This window comes from Pinus tabuliformis, chromosome J (assembly GCF_031772625.1).
Source record: "Pinus tabuliformis cultivar Carrire ecotype Pingquan chromosome J, CPIR1, whole genome shotgun sequence".
Taxonomy (NCBI): domain Eukaryota; kingdom Viridiplantae; phylum Streptophyta; class Pinopsida; order Pinales; family Pinaceae; genus Pinus; species Pinus tabuliformis.
In genome coordinates, this window is record NC_142295.1 from 1,075,116,452 (window position 1) to 1,075,130,857 (window position 14,406).

Sequence of the window (14,406 nt, forward strand, 5' to 3'; positions counted from 1 at the left end):
TGTCTCTATCTTTTGTAAAAAATGGGATTAGTCATCACTAGATATTATCTCCATAAGATATTTTGTATAAATACCCCCCCAAACAAAGTATTTGGGGTTGGTGGGCATTCCTAGATTTTGTTGTAATACTGAAACTTTAGAATAAAAAAGTTGTTGGAACCATCTGTTGTTTGGTCTACTAGATGAGGAATTGATGCAGAAGACTTGTCACAGAATTCTTGAATAAAACTCCGATCAATAAGTCCCCTATATCTCATGTTTTACTTTTTTCTTGTTTGTTATATCATCTGTGTTTCATAATCTAAATGGTAAATAAAAGGATTAATTCAGAATTTGCTTAAACTACACTCTATTTTCAGTCTTTATTATTCTCTGTGTTTTCTTCAGAATTTGTTTAACAGTGAATTCTTAATTGCTCTTGTTTCCTGATTCTCGCATATTGACTATTTGCTAAGGAATTGTTAACTGCTCCTTAGTAATCATCCTTTTTCCCTCTTTCAATACGTTGAAGGATTATTAACTGCCCTTCACCAATTTGAGTCCATTCCACCTAATTCCAACCTATTTTTGTTCCATGTTTGACTACCTTGCTCTGTGATACCATCCTCTATTAAGAAACCAAATCCAGAAAGCCATCCTCTTTGACTCCATCTTGCCCAATGAACTGAAATATTCAGTTTGCCTCACTATTCTATTGAACCTCACCATCCAAACCCAAAACAAAACCCTTGAACTTCATAACTAGCCTAACATATTTCAAAACAAAGCTAAATCATAAAGAGAGAGCCCTCTCTGGATGCGGATTGGCTAGAATCTATATCTAAAAGATTGGTCTGTGGTTACGTCGGCTGTATTCCCTTTCTTATAACTTTGGGAACAACCTGAGTGATAACATTATTGGCGACTCTGCTGGGGACTTGAATAATTTGCTTATTGCTGCTATCTGTTTTGAACAGTTGTTTCAAATTCTTGATCAGTTCCTTCTTTCAAAAGTCTTTTAGGAAAGTTCAAAGTTCCAATATCTAAAAAATTCCTAGAAGAGACTATCAAAGTTGTATTGTTAAATTATTCCAAGAAAAAACCAAAAATACACCTAGAAACTGGCTCCAAAAAATATCCGTTACACTAGATCAAATCAGGATCCTAATCCTCCACCTGTCTTTGAAAATCCTAATCTGATTCCTAGTATCCTTAGAACACAGGAGAGCCAAGAAAATTCTGCTAGTTCACACCTTGAAAAACATTTGCAGAACCCTATCCAATCTAAGCTTACCACTGGGAAAACACCAAATCTTTCTGTGATTATTGCAGCTTCTCCAAGTTCTCCATCAGCACCTCAAACCATCCTTCCCACTCCCCCATCTACAACATACATTTCCATTGTTATCCCTACTCTTCCAGCTGTCACACTTATCCCTGCTACCATGGCAAACAGGTATGCTCCTCTAAACTTACCTGCCAACCAAGGGCTATGCCCCAAGACTATAACCAAGGGCTATGCCCCAAGACTATCAAATCAAAATCACCTATTTTGACGGTGTTGGCACTTACATAGCTCAACTACATACCAAGAAAATGACAGATTATTTTGAAAACTATGAGATTGATGACGATGATGTCAGAATGAAAGTATTTGTTCAAAGTTTAACTATAGATGTTAGAACATGGTTTAGAGCCCTCCCTGCAAACACTTTCAATGACCCACAAGTTCTTTATCAGACCTTTTTGAACAGATGAGAAAAGAAAAAATATCCTCTCCACATTTTATCAGAATATGAAGGCTTAAAGAGAGGTACCCAAGAAACTGTCCAAGATTACTGTACCAGATTCAATAATGTCTACAATGCCATTCCTCAAAATCTCAGACCTCCTCCAAATTTGGCCTTGATCAAATTCCCTGATGCATTCGATTCAGATATGGCATACCAACTTAGGGAAAGAGCTCCTCGAGACTTAGAAGAGATGCAAAGTATAGCTGTTAGCATTGAGGCCAACCTGATTTCCAAACGAGCTCGAGCCAGAGCTGAAAGGAGGATACCTATCAAAGAAAAACCTTCTACCTTTGAACAGAAATTAGACGTTATTATTGAAGGAATGGATAGACTTGGTGATAGAGTAGAAACAATTGAGAGGAAATCCCCTTGGGATGGTCAACCTAGCAATACTAGGAGAAATCCAAATTTCAGAAGAAACCAAAACCCTAATATTGGAAAGACTAGGCCTGACCAAAACATTAGGCCCCCATTCCAAGAAAATATGTTGAAGCCTCAACCTCTGATCAACGAATAGAAGAAACTCAAATGAACTTAATGGGCCTCAATAATGAACAACAAGTTTTCTTGACCCAAGAAGACCAAGAGGCTCACACTCTTAAACAATTCCAAACTCAACCAGGTGAATCATTTGATTTTACGGAGGGATATGATACAACCATTTATGAAGTCCACAAGCAATACAATATGAGGAGCAGAAGAATAGATGTCCCTGAGACCAAAAAACAGAAAGATACCAAGCAGCCTAACAAAGCTAATATCAATAACATACCTATACAAACCATTCCTAGAACAGGTCCTAACCCAAATAATCCAATAGTTGAAGATGTATCAGACAATCAATAACCTAACAAACAACCTTCCACTTCCACTCATCCCAAACGAAATGTGGAAGAACCTCCATAAATTGACTTGGAAGCAAATTTAGCCCATAACACCACTCCTGAAAAGGAGAAAAACACTGAAAATACACCAGAAAAAGAGAATTTCACTGTCCAAAATACAAAAACTCAAACTGGAAAAACCTTTCAATCTTGAGACTGAAATAGGAAAATTAAAGATAGCCATTCCATTGATATAATTGGCTAAACATGATGTCTACAGAGGTCAAATTAGCAGATCACTCCAAATTTCGGTGAACAAAGATTCAGTAAATGTTTTTGATGACCAGCCTGAATTAATTTTTGGTCCTGAGGTAAACGGAAAATCAGTAGATGGAGGGGTCCTTCCTTTCTATGTGAGTCTGAACATACATGATAAAATACTTCATAATGCCATGTTTGATTATGGTGCTTCTCATAGCTTAATGCCTAAATCTGTAATGGAGAAGTTGGACCTAGATATTACCAGGCCATACAAAGACTTATTCTCTTTCGACTCAAGCCAGGTCAGATGTCTAGGGTTGATCAAAGATTTATGTGTATCATTGGTTCAATACCCCGCCAATACCATTTTAATGGACATAGTGGTAGTTGATATTCCACCAAAATATGGCATGTTTTTGTCTAGATATTGGGGTGCAAAGCTCCAAGGATCTTTACAGTTGGACATGTCCTATGCTACTGTTTCAGTATTTGGTCAAACAAAGAGATTTTATCGAGAAACTTTAATGAAATATGTGGTAAGTAGTCAGGAGAAACCCCAGAATTTTCCCATCTACTCCATGCACTCTGACATGGACTCCTTCATTCTATACAATGTTGAAATTAATCCTCCAACTGATGTCAAGGTTTTAGCACTTGAACAAGAAGAAATTATGAATGAAAAGTCTAGTGTTCAAATTCAAGAAATTTCTAAGAACAATGATACATCAGAAACTCAAGAGAAACCATATGAAATTAAAAAACCAGATCTCCCTAGTAAACAAATTTCTAAGACTCATGATACTAACTATGAACATGAGATCCTTTGGTACTTAGAATTTGATGGTTCAGTTAATAAATTAGGGGTAGGAGCAGGGATTTGGGTACACAATCTAGAAAATGATCATGTTGAAGGGCATGCTTACAGATTAAACTTTAGATGCACCAATAATATGGTTGAATATGAAGCCCTGTTGCTAGGACTTAAATTGATCAAAAGTTTAGGGGCAATTAGGGTATCACTTTTGGGAGACTCTGAGCTATTCATTCAATAGATAAAAGGGAACTTCCTCACAAATGATCCCAGATTAAGATCTTACAGAGGAGCAGCAATTGATATCCTTAATACATTTCTAGAAACATAGCTTGCCAAAATTCCAAGAAAACATAATTTGCATGCTCACAGTTTGGCAACATCTGCCAGCACTTATAAATTGCCATTTGAACCCAATCATCAGTTTACAGCTGAGATTAGACGCAGGCTAGCCATACCCAACAATGTAAAGAACTGGCAAGTGTTTGACAATGATATTCAGATTAACAATTTCTTGACCCTTGAAGAAGAGTTTTCTAGCACTAATATAGACACGGACATCGTTAGTGAGGTTGATCAAATAGATAAAATTGAAATAGAAATTTCAGCAGAAAGTGCAACTCAAATACTTCACCCAATGAAATTTACCAATAAAAAGTTGCAAGATCTTAAAGAAATAGACATCGATGAGATTATCGGAGGAGAATATGAAGTTATTAATTTAAAAGACAATTATTTGCACACAAGATTAACTCCTTTGGAATATTTCTTTGATTTTAATGATATCCCAAAGAAACCCAAAATGCAACCTCCAAAAGTAGACATTGAAGACTGTAACATAGGAACTGAAGAAACTCTGAAAATTATAAAATTATCCAAAACTTTGCCTCCTGATCAAAAACTTAAATATGTTGAACTGATCAAAGAATTCCAAGATGTTTTTGCTTGGAGCTATGAAGATCTGAAATCTTATGACACCTCTGTAATTCAACATACAATATCCCTTAAAGAAAATCAAAACCATTCAAGCAAAAGCTCAGAAGAATTAACCCTGTACTACTCCCCTTAATTGAAAAGGAAATCAAACGAATGTATGAAGCTGGGATAATTGTTCCTATCAGATTTTCAGAATGGGTGTCTAATTTAGTAACCACTAGGAAAAAAACAGGAGAAATTAGATTGTGTGTCTATTTAAGGAATGTAAATAAGGTTTCTTTAAAAGACCACTACTCGTTACCTAAGATGGACCACATTTTACAAGGGTAGTAGGTGCCTCTAGGATTTCACTTTTGGATGGGTTCTCAGGCTTTAACCGGATTCTAGTCCATCCTGATGACCAGGAAAAGACTGATTTTACAACACCATGGGGAACTTTCAAATATGTTAAAATGCCATTTGGACTTAAGAATGCTGGGGAAACTTTCCAACGAGCAATGGATATAGATTTTGGAAAAGAAATTCACGATTTTCTGGTCATATATCTAGATGATCTTACTGTGTTTTCTAAATCAGATCAGCAACATTTAGATCATTTGAGACAAGTGTTTTTAAAATGAAGAAAGTATGGTATTTCACTAAATCCTAAGAAGTCGTTGTTCGGTCTAGAGGAAGGCAAATTGTTAGGCCATATCATCTCCAAAGATGGCATCAAAATTGATCCCGACAAAATAGAAGCCATTCTACAAATACCCCACCCCAAAAATGTCAAAGAACTTCAACCTTTCCTAGGAAAGATTAACTTTTTAAGAAGATTCATACCTAATTTGGCTGAATCAATTAGATTTCTGAACAATATGTTGAAAAAAGATTCCAAGGTTAAATGGACATTAGAAGCTAAACAATCATTTGAAGAAATTAAAATGGCTTTGACCAGAACACCAGTCCTTACAAGTCCAAAGTTTGATAGAGACTTCATAATATTTTCATTTGCATTAGAACACACCATTGCTACTGTTTTACTACAAAAAGATGATCAAGGATGTGAAAAACCCATAGCCTTTTTTAGTAAAGCACTTAGAGATGCACCGCTAAAATACCCAATCATGGAAAAACAGGCTTATGCACTTGTGAAAGCTATTAAAGACTTCAGAGTCTACATATTGTACTCCCATGTAATAGCTTATGTACCAAGTGTTGTTGTCAAAGATATCCTGACTCAGGAGGGAATTGAAGGCAAATGAGGCAAATGGATAGCCAATATATTGGAGTATGATATTGAAATAAAACCTACAAAGCTTATAAAAGGACAGGGTTGGATAAACTCATGACTAAAACAAACTTTCAAGCCCTGGATATCAATGATCTGGATGACGAGCAGGAGATGGTGACTCCACAAATCAGCCAAGCCTTCTTAGAATTACCTTGGTATGTGTTACACTAAAAAATGTCACCATGACTATTTACAGTTAGTATGACTCTATCAACAGTCATGCTATCCTCCTGGGCAAGTCTTATGCCTCTGCTCTCCATGTCAAACTCCAAAAATAGAGAAAGTCTTTATAAATGTATTTATCTCTGGGTACGCAGGTTCTCTCAACCTTACCTGCGGGTACGCACCCAATGTTCACAAAAGCTGCGTCCTTGTACGCTCTGTATGTAAAGGGGCAGGTGCATCCCCCTGTAAAGGTCAAAATGCGCAAGTTTCATCTTTAAAAAGTTACTTGTGGTCATTTCTAGAGCATTCTAGAAGGTTGTTCGACGTGTATTGAGCGCCTCCAGATGGTTCATGTACCCCTATCAAAGAGGAACTTATCCCATCAATAAGGGAGCTATCCCATCCAAAGAGGGGATTATCCCATTGATGGTGGACCTGATTAACTTCCTCTTGAACACTATAAATACATGCATTGGGCCAGAAGGAGGAGAGGTTGGAAGCTAAAGATTTCTAAGGGTAGATGCTGGAGGAATTAGGACTCCCATTTAGAAGCTTGTGAGGAGAGATTGCCATCTTTGCTTGTTCTATTTGGAAGTGGGTGAGCTTTGTCAAAGTAAAGGAGAACTCTTGATGGACCCTGGGAGGGACTTGCACAACACCAAGGCTCAGGTTGTAATTGTTCCTTTTGTTTCCTATTAATGCAAATGAGTCCATTCTTCTCAATAACTTGTTATTTATGAGTTGTTTCATGTACTCCTTGGTCTATGTGTTAAATATGTTTTATTCTATGAGATTATCAAGTGCTATTTAATCGTTTGATTGTTAGTGGATGCAGGTTTCAAAGTGAAGGAGGAGCTCATCCGGATCAGTGGAGCTGGACTGCTACAACAACGTTGGACTACAGGTAGGATCTAAACACTTGATTTCCCGTATAGTAAATGCATGTTTAGAGAAGGATTGCTCTTGTTTGTCTTGTTTGTCACTAGAGAGTCTTAGGCTCCTAGGGAGGTTGGTTGTGTCCACACTATCGACTCTTTCCGCCTGACAAATTGGCGACCATACTGGGGACTCCATTGATGTGAAAGTCTTTTCCTTTGTATGCAACTTTGATCTGAGAAAAGTCATTTCTTTTCTGGTTTTTGGCTCTGTGACTTTGCATTTGGGTGGGTTAGCTTAGGGTTAGATTGAATTTAGCTTTTCTTGGTTTTTTCAGTAGGACACACCCTCTGAGTATTGCACAGTGTGTCCCTGTACGCACTGTTGCTGTGTGCACAGAGCGGGCCCGCACCTGGCTTAACTGGTTGCCTGCGTCCCCTGCTAAAAATTAAGAAATTTCCATTTTTTGCAATTTTTCTCTTAGATTTTGGTTTTTCTTAGTTTTTACTGCCCAGATCCATTAGTCTCTTGTCAAAGATCTTCACCTGAACTTGTTTCGATAGCATTGAGTGTTTTAGTGGATTTCATAGAAGTTTAAGCCCTAGGGTTTTATTTTTGAGTAGGTCTTGTAGTGACTTTGGTGGTGGAAGTTGTCAAGCCTTAGATCTCTCTGGTTTTGTTAGCATTCTTAGAAGTCAGACCTGTCATAAAGTCTACTTGTGAGAGCAACTTACCTTTGAGTTGTCTCTTTGGCAAATTTCGAAGTGCTTGTTGATTGAGTATTGAATTCCATTTTACAAAAAGAACAAAAAGATTTGAGTTTTGTTTTGACTGGTCTTTTGATTCTGCATTAGCTGGTCATTGACTTGATTGTGGTCAAGTAAAACAACCTAGAATCATCCTTGTAGGCTTTTGCCTCGTTAGGTTTGCTTAGAGTAAATTTCTTTTTGATTTGCTTGTGAGTCAAGTTTTCATAGATTTTATAGCTTTTGAGATTGATTTTCATTAAAATAGATTTATATGCTTTATTAAACAAGAGAAAATACAAAAACATCTCCTTTGAAAAGTTTTGTTTCAAGTAGCTTTGAAGAGTTCTGAAAGAAAAAGAGTTTTTCGTGCACGTAAGGAGTGGTCATGTTTGTATGCTTGGAAAGATAAAGAGAATTGTTTCTTTGATTGTCTTTACTAAGAAAGTTGTTTTCTATAAAATTTTCATTTCTCAACTCTCTTAGCTAGGAATTTCATTGAAAGAGAAAAGTAGCGTAAATCATCCTAGGTGCATCTTTGTAGTGGTTTGAGTCGAGTCTACACACCATTGGTTTCACTTCCGCTACCTTTTGTCTTTAAGAAAAACCATAAAATTAACGCTTAAAGTAAAATCGACGTAGTAACTTTTATTTACTAGGGCTCTGAAACACCAATTTAGATCAGGCTAGTGTCTTGGAGTAGGAGAGTAATTAACTCTCCAAGACAACAAAACCAAACAAGTAGCTTATCTTGTGATAGAATAAATCCAATTGTCTCATTTGTACTCTGGGAAAGCTCCTCTTAAAGGAGAAGCACGAGCTCGTGTCCGAACCAGTGAGGGGACCAATCCCCCCTCGTTGGGAACGACGCCAGATACGCACGTATTACAAACGGTAAACCTCGGATTAACCATTGTCGAGGAGCCAGGGGTCACTTGTCGGTAAACCTTGGATTATTGTCAAGGAACCGGCAAGGGGATTGAGCTTGATACTCTGCCCTTCCGTGCTGTCGGAGTGTAGACTGTTCCCCCAGGTGCATTTGTTGCGGTTGGTAACCTCAGTGACCATTATCTTTAGGATTCTACCGAGGTGATGGTGGAGGGAAGATCCCACTGTACCTAGAGCAGACGTCGGCTAGACTCACTTGGATTTTCCGGGGGGTTCACTTCACTCGAGACGGTTAAAGTGGAGGAACTTGTGTCGGTCTATTCATTAAGCAGGTTGCCGGGGTAACTGTTCCACCCGCCACTTCTATACTGAATCCGGCGATGTTGGGTTTCATCTCCAACTAGCGTTTTTGGTCTGGAAGGCTACTGTTTGTGCTTGGTTTGACGCCCTAGATTCTTTAGGCGTGTGATTCAAATTTGTTTGGTTCTTTAGAGACTTTAGGTGGTTTGATTTGAGATTTTACTTTGTTTTCGTGTGTAGTAGTTAAAAGTTTTTAGCTGTGGCGGAATTACCAAGACAGTCCCATAGGCTTCGGGGCCAGTCTCCTGAAGTTGTTTCTGTGGCCGAATTGTTGAGAAGATCCCGTAGACTTAGGGGTGAACCTCCTCGAGACGACCCCAATAATCTAGAATGTTTAAAGGTCCTTGTAACTCCTCTTAGTGGCAGTAGAGTAGGTTCACCTGAAGAAGGAGAATCTTCCTTGGTAGTCCATTCAGATTACCAAGGCCTAGAGACAGGTTATAATCCCGAAGCTGTTACAGCTTCTGAGCTTGTTGGTAGTTTTTCGTCTACTAGTGATACAGGCGAAGAACCTGAAATATCTGAACCTGTTACTCCGACTTCTAGTGTTCCAGATTCACCAAGAGTAGAACGAGTTATCACCGAAAATTTTCCTACTGGTCTGATTGCTATCGAAGAACTTGCTCCAGAGGAAGAAATAGGCGTCTCTAACCTTGAAGATCAACTTACTATTGAACTCAGGGAGCGTGAATCTATCTTTTACAGTCCTCCTAGAAGTACTACTTGGTACCTTTCGTTAACCAATTATTTAGACAACTCACGGGTAGGTTTTTCTACACCTTGTACTCCTTTTCCACCTGGAGGTATTTATACTCCTATAAATATGTCTGGTCAGTCGTCCGTGTTTACTCAAGCTCCTGAATCTTTCTTACACGGCGGTCCTTATGTTCCCACCGGGTATCAATCACTTTCTGGTACCTTTGCGGGGGCATCTCCTCAACCCATTGATCATGGGTTATTAGCTGGAAACAGTGGTAATATGCCATTGGGTGTAGGAGACATTTACATGATGTCAGGTTCAATTCCCGTTTCCCAACCTCAAGGTGGCCAATTACCGCCTGGGGGGTAGCCTCAGTTAACGCCTGGGGGGCAACCTCAAGGTACACAAATCGTGTCTGGGGGGCAACTTCAAGGTCAGTATGTACCTATGGTGCAATATATGCCTCAAGGTCAACCCCAGCCTCAATATGTACCCCAGGGTCAACCTCAGTATCAACCTCAAGGGTATCAACCCCAAGGATGGCAACCTCAAGGGTATCAACCCCAAGGGTATCAACCTCAAGGGTATCAACCTCAAGGTCAAGGTCAACCCCAGTATCCGTATTTACCTCAAGGTTATCAACCTCAAGGTCAATACTCGAGTCAAGGTTATCAACCACCTCAAGGTCAATCATATGTTCAAGGTATGGGAACTGCACCTTTCAATCATCAATCCTATCCTCAATCCGGTTATGGATCTCAGTATCCTCAACCTGTTACGGGTCAATACCCCAGAATGTTAGTGTGGGATCCATCATAGGGTCAACAGGTGTTGCAACCAAGTATACAGTTGGTACCTCAAGCTGGACAACCCGTAGTTTCTGGTCCACCCCAGCAACCGCAACCTGTCCAGTCAAATGTTCAAACCTCTGTAACTTCGGTAGTTACTCAGCCGCCAATTGCACCTAGTACTCCATCTCAAACGGCTGCTGCAACTACCGCTACATCTGCCACACTTACTTCTGGAGTATCGACGGCTCCGGTTTCTACTGTCTCTGTAACCACTCCTCAGACATCTTTACCGTTGTCTAGATCTACGATTCAAACCACGGTCCAGATGTCTACAGGTCAGCCTGGTATAAGTACGGTTGTCACTACTCAACCTCAATTTGTTCATCAACCGTACCAGGGACAATACCAACATGGGCAAGCTGTCCAACAGCCGGTTTACCAGTATGAACTGTATCCTAGGTACACTTATCAACAACCTCAACAACCCCAGTACGGTCCGGTTAATCCTGGTTTTCCAGGAGGATATAATATCCCTAATGCGACTCCTGTTCCTAGTTATCCTGGATATCCTCCTCCTAGGACTGGTCTTGTGACCCAGAGTTTTAGAGATCCTAACCGGCAGTTACCGTTTATCGCAACTTTGGATTTACCATACTTGACGCGCCTAACGAACGATCCAATTCAATATCTTCCGTTCTGGCCGCCAATGCCAAATAAGTTGCCAAGTGATATACCCAAGTTCGAAGGTAAGTCAAGAAAGGATCTGTCCAATCATGTGATGACTTACCACCTCTGGTGTGCTTCAAATTCTATCTCGGATGATTCGATCCACTTACGTCTTTTCTAGCGTACACTCATTGGTCTTGCGGCCAAGTGGTACATTGAGTTACCACGGGCTTCTTTTTACAATTTTAGCCAGTTCGCTACCTCGTTCTTAACTCACTTTTAGTTGCCGGTCAGATACAATAACGACACGGAGTTATTAACTTCACTAAAACAATCGACGTCCACGTATATTTCTGATCACATTCATGAGTGGAGACGTCAAAGAAGACTATTGAAAGTTTTTATTCTGGACCAAATCTTAGTTGAATGGTTTGTTAAATCATTATTACCGAAGATTACTGAAGATGTAGCTAAGGCCGGAGTAGTTACTGAGGAGCAAGTCATTGCTCAGGCGTAGTACCTTGACTTAGTTTACACTCAGTCGGGTACGTTACACGAGAAGATTCCAGATCTTCCAAAATCGAATCAAATCGCTGCTGCTCCTTCGGGATCTCATGCCGCTGATGGTATGATTGGTATCGTGAATACAAAGAGCAAGAAGAAGTCTTCCAAGGCTTCAACTACTCCTATAATCACTTTGCCCGATTCCCCGACAGGAGAGTCTTCTCCTGAACTTTCCGCCGATATTCACGCTGTAGAGTCATCTACGGCCAAATCAAAAAACGGTGGAAAGAAGAAAGGAAAGAAGAAGGCTAAAGCAGACAAGGCTCCGAAGGAGAAAACGGAAAAGTTGGAAACCAATGACGAAAAGCGCAAACCTCGATATCTTTGTCTTATTTGTGAAGAGGATAATTTTACGAGAGATTGCCCTCATCGGGCCGAGGTTGTGAAAATAGTCAAAGGTTCTCCCACTCCTGCTGTGTTAAAAGATCCATTTCCAAAGCAGGAAAGTAAGATGATAGGTTCTTCCTCGACTGCCAGTGAAGAACCCATTTTGATGATGTCTCATGTGAGGATTGCGACTCGATCGCAAGATTATGGTAGTAAGGCTCCTGTTGATGGTAAGGAAGCAGAATCTTCTCATTCTAACGCACCAACCTCAGCTCTTAGTTCCGATCCACTACAGATCGAGAAACCTAACCCGGATCTAGTAATCAAACCGCCCGCCAAGGGTGTACTTCGAAGGTATGCTTTCAATCCACATGCGAGAGCAGCCCAGAATTACAACATTGTTGAGGACTTAGCTGTTTCACCCTCAGCAATGTCGGCTTTAGAAGTGCTGCAATCATGCCCAGCACAACGAAAATTACTTTTGTCGGCTATCAGAGCTGTTGATGTTCAGGACCCGAACCTGATAATCTTCGATCTAGAAAATAGTACACCGCGTCTACCCCATCAAATGGCTTTCCAAATTCCAGTGATAGTCAAAAACAGGCCTATTCATCGGACTGTGATTGATGAGGGAGCTTCTACGTGTATTATGTCGATTCAATGTTGGAGATCGCTTGGTTCTCCTTCGTTGAACCAATCCCCGACCATCCTTAAGGCCTTTGATGGCCGTGGGTTCCGTCCGTTTGGTATTCTACAGGAATTGCCTATAGGGGTAGAAGGTAAAACCGTTAGTCTGGATGTGGAAGTGGTTGATGCCCCTCTAGACTACAACCTTCTTTTGGGTCGAAGTTGGTCATATGCTATGACAGCGGTCGTTTCATCGGTCTTCAGAGTAATTAAGTTTCCATATAACGGTAAGATCGTGACCATTGATCAGCTGACATACTTTTCATCCGACCCAGCCTCTTCAGAGAGTATCCAACATGTCGGTAAGACGAAAATCCCTTATAGGGACGTTGGCGTAGGTTTAGTTAAAGATTCCGGTTTACTGGGAACTTTTCCTTTCCCTCCAATTAACGCAGACCCTTCATTTGCATCAATTCATATGATTACATCAAAAAACATTATTTATGATGATCCTTGGATCGTCCCATCTGAATCTAAGATAGACTCATTCGGTGATGCTATGCCTTTGAGTCCATATGAAATTGCTTATGAAGCCGTCATGTCTTTTACTGACTCGCATTCAACCGAGATCGAACAAATGAATGTGGTCAGTGAAGAATCACTTTTCACGTCAACCTTAGAACGGATAGCGTTTCCCGAAGTCGTGTCATCTGACGAACAACTTCGCGAAATCCTAAGTGTAGACGATCTACCATGGGAAGATCTCCATCACAGATCTTCATTTTTACCTAAGGATGATGCTTTTGAAAATGATTTTTCATCTATCTTTACCGCTGAATATGTCAAAGACGCTCAGAATCCAACAAAACATTCTGATTCAGAGTTGAATTTAGGGAATATTTCTCGCACTATTCCCATTGATATTTCAGTGAAGCCCGGAATTGAGGAAAACATTCATATAGGTGCCTCATGTACAAAAGATGAAATCCAAACTTACAAGGCCCTATTCCAAGAATTCTGCGATGTGTTTGCCTGGTCTTACGAGGAAATGCCAGGAATCGACCCTGCCATTGTTGTTCATGAAATAAAGACCTATCTGGATGCTAAACCCGTCCAGCAACGGTTGCGTTAGATTCACCCTCGGAAAGCGGCTGCGATTAAAGCAGAAGTCGAAAAGTTGTTGAAAGCAGGTTTCATTTATCCAATCCCGTTAACGGATTGGGTATCGAATATTGTTCCGGTCAACAAGAAACAAGGAACAATAAGAATCTGTATCGACTATAGGGATATAAATCGAGCTTGTCCAAAAGACAACTATCCTACGCCTTATATCGATCAAATTATTGATGATTGTGCCGGAAGTGAAATGTTTTCCTTTATGGATGGTTTTTCGGGCTATAATCAAATCAATATTTTGCCTGCCGACCAACCAAAAACGACATTCATTTGTCCATGGGGGACATTTGCTTATTGCAAATTACCTTTTGGGCTTAAGAATGCCGGGGCCACTTTTCAACGGGCGATGTCTTATGCATTTCATGACATCAAGCACATTGTGCAACCGTACCTCGATGATTTGCCTGCTCATTCTTTACATCGAGCTGATCACCTTATCCACTTACGAGCCATCTTTATGAGGTGTAGGCATTATCGAATTCGGTTGAATCCCCACAAGTGTGTGTTCTGTATAGAGACGGTTCGATTGCTGGGATTTGTTGTTTCAAAAGCTGGCATTCGCGTCGATCCCTCGAAGGTCGAAGCTATCATCAAATTGCCTCCTCCTTCGAGTTTGCGCCAACTCCAAAGTTTGCAAGGGAAA